The sequence below is a fragment of the Miscanthus floridulus genome, chromosome 2 (assembly GCF_019320115.1).
Source record: "Miscanthus floridulus cultivar M001 chromosome 2, ASM1932011v1, whole genome shotgun sequence".
Lineage (NCBI taxonomy): Eukaryota > Viridiplantae > Streptophyta > Magnoliopsida > Poales > Poaceae > Miscanthus > Miscanthus floridulus.
Window position 1 is genome coordinate 131,453,715 of NC_089581.1, and position 3,665 is coordinate 131,457,379.

Here is a 3,665-nt window from a genome sequence, read left to right on the forward strand (position 1 = left end):
GAGGGCGGCCGAGCCTTCCCCACACTGCCTCACCGGAGCTCGCCCGAGCCTTCTCCGAGCGTGGCTGAGCCTTGTAATTAGTTTCTCTTGTATGTGCCTGTCTGTAGCATTGTATGTTTGAGCGTGTTTGAGTTTCTGTAAAACACGACGTGCGGGACAGCGGAGAACTCGTGCAGCCGATCGACTCCACATGGCTACGGTGCCCAGCGGTGCAGCTCGTTTCCATTGGTAGCGCTAGACAGGCGTCAGTCGTCCTTTAGCTCTGTCGGTCATGGTTTTGTGGTTGTGTTGTTGTCTTGTGCACTTCGTTCGTAGAATCGGAGCCCGAACAGCCGGCCTGACAGTTTTTGTTGCGTTGCTGCGGTCCGGGGTGCAATGCAATGCAATGACAATTGACAATGCATTGCTAGGTCAAAATATGGTCATTTCTATGGACTCCGCGACTAAACATTTTATTTTAACTTTTATGAAACAAAAAACTTAGAAAATAGTTAGAAAATTATAGAAAATCCATACTAGTTGAGCTTGTGGACCGTGATCAGCTCGGCGAGAATGTTCTCTGCCGAGCGGTAATGGACGTTAAGGAGGAGCTTTGATTCTACGAGGGAGAGCGACAACGGTTGTGGAAGACCGTGTTCCTTTCCTCGTAGAATCGGAGCTCTTCCTTGGCCAAGTACGGTGCTGTCCGGTGGAGAAATGCTCGCCGAGATGATCACGTAAGCAAGGTCAACTAGTACGGATGGTTATTTATTGAAACATGTTTTTGAGCTATAATTTGATGGATATTTGATAACTTTAGACCTACAAATGTCACAAATGTTACTATCCTCGGCAACCTAAACGCCCGCGAGCTCGCCGATATCGAGCAGGTCACTTAGAATTATTTTTCCATGAAATGAAATACTTAGAAATCATGCCTTTTATTTTTTAGAATTAATTTTTCCATGAAATAAAAAACTTAGAAAATAGTTAGAAAATTGTAGAAAATCCATATTAGTTGAATTTGCTGACCGTGTTCATCTCGGCGAGCATGTTCTCTGTTGAGCGGTAATGAACGTCAAGGAGGAGCTTTGATTCTACGAGGGATAGCGGCAACGGTCGTGGAAGACCGTGTTCCCTTTCTCGTAGAATCAGAGCTCTTCCTTGGCCAAGTACGGTGCCGTTCGGTGGAGAAATGCTCGCCGAGATGATCACGTCAGCAAGCTCAACTAGTATGGATGGTTATTTATTGAAACATGTTTTTGAGCTATAATTTGATGGATATTTGATAACTTTTGACATACAAATGTCATCTACAAATGTTACTATCCTCAGCAACCTAAACGCCTGCGAGCTCGCCGATATCGAGCAGGTCACTTAGAATTATTTTTTTCCATGAAATGAAATACTTAGAAATCATGCCTTTTATTTTTTAGAATTAATTTTTCCATGAAATGAAAAACTTAGAAAATAGTTAGAAAATTGTAGAAAATCCATACTAGTTGAATTTGCGGACCGTGTTCATCTTGGCGAGCATGTTCTCTACCGAGCAATAACGGATATCAAGGAGGAGCTTTGATTCTACGAGGGAGAGCGACAACGATCATGGAAGACCGTGTTCCCTTCCTCGTAGAATCGGAGCTCTTCCTTGGCCAAGTACGGTGCCGTCCGGTGGAGAAATGCTCGCCGAGATGATCACGTAAGCAAGGTCAACTAGTATGGATGGTTATTTATTGAAACATGTTTTATTTTTTATAGATATATCTAGTGAAGTAAAAGCTAGATGACTGCCCCGAGAGACAACATGGATGAAGAAATGATGAATATTATCAACACCGGCACTCAATTTGCCGATGGTGACCAGCAGGATGTAGATGACGGGAGTCAATACCTGGCTCTTGAAGAAAACCAAGAAAATATTGTGCAAGAAAATACTGGCGAGGTATATATATATATATTTATATATATATTTGAATATTGTATATGTATATTTGAATATCTATCATCTATTATGTGTACACATGATATTTATTTATTCTTTTTTTATACGTAGCCCTCTGGATCGACGACCACAACAGTAAAAAGTAAAAATATTTGAGGCCCGAAAAAGCCATTGGAGGGGCGCTACATAATATCGGAATTCAAATCGAGACAGGCGAACCACTTGGTCCACATGCAAGGAAATTCATGCAACACTGTGGGTACCTTGTAAGGGACAGAGTTCCAATCAATGCCCGTGAATGGAAGCAAAAGATCAATGAGCCTCAAGTTAGTTTTGTCTCTGATCTTGATAAGAATTTAATTTGGGATAATATCCTTCAACATTTCATGTTGCAAGCGGATAATTATGATGATATCAATGATGATGAATTGAAGGAGCTAGTTTGAAAGTGGGTTATGAAGAAGATGGCCACACAATTCTAGACTTGGAAGAAATCTCTATACATGAAATACGTCAAGAAGAACCTAACGCCCAATTTCAATACTAGGGGCCCGCTCACGAAGTTGAGGCCCTACTAGAATGATTTTGTATAGTACAAGACATCGGAAGAGGATGAGGAACGGGTCAGAAGGAACCAAGAGAATGCCCGACATAAGGTATACCACCATGGCATGGGATCTGGTGGCTACGTGACTATCATTCTCAAGTGGGAAAAAATGGAAGCGGACATTCTTGCCAAGGGTATCACACCAGAATCACTCAATTGGCCCAAACGCGCGAAGAATTAGTTTTTTGCTCATAGGGGAAGACTGGACCTAGAGACCAGGAAGCTGGTTCATGGCCCAAAACTCAAAAGAGCAACACAAAGATTATCTTATGCTCTACAAGCTAAAGCTATTGGTGCATTCAGGCCCAATAGAGAGAAGGATGAACTGACGTATGCCATCGGGACTGCTGAACACAGTGGCCGAACAAGAGGTTTAGGACAGAACATTTCTTAGGAGCATGATTTCCCTAACGATAGAGATACCTACAGAAGCCAGCAGAGAAGGAAGGATGAGGAAGTAGCGCGGATCAGCAGGTTGGAGGAATATGTTCATGAGTCACGGGAGGCGTTGCTTCAAGCACAAGAGCGCGAAAAAACATGCAAGCTAGAATGCAAGATGAAATCATAAAGCAAGTGCAAATAGCAATGAGTGCCCAAAGGCAGGCATCGAATGTAGGAATCAACATTAATATTAGCCCCCCTGATCAGTTGAAAAGCAGTTGCGCTTCCACGGAGTTACCAAATCAAGATGACGCAATGCTACGTTTCCCTGTGGATGACATCACTACACCGTTTACATCATGTGAGCTACATATTCTAAAAGAGAATGCCACAATCATGGTGGCTCTCGGTGTTTTTCTCCTCTAGATCCTACCAAGACACTAAGAATCTATGGGGCAATAATACCACCTGGATATGTTAGCATCTCAGTGGACAGAGTTAACAAAGGTTTTAGTGATCTGGCTCTTGACATTCTAGGAGGTGATGGGGAGAAGACTCTAGGAGAAGCAGAGAAGACATTCATACTATGGCACAAGCGCTACATCATTATTCCTGGGGTCTCTAGTCCACCGTCGCTTCCTCAATTGCCAGACAATAGGTGCGGACATAAGTGAACAAAAAAAATTCACTAATTTTCTATTGACATGCATGATTAAAAATAAAAATTTCTTATACCTAATTATTCTTTTTTGTACT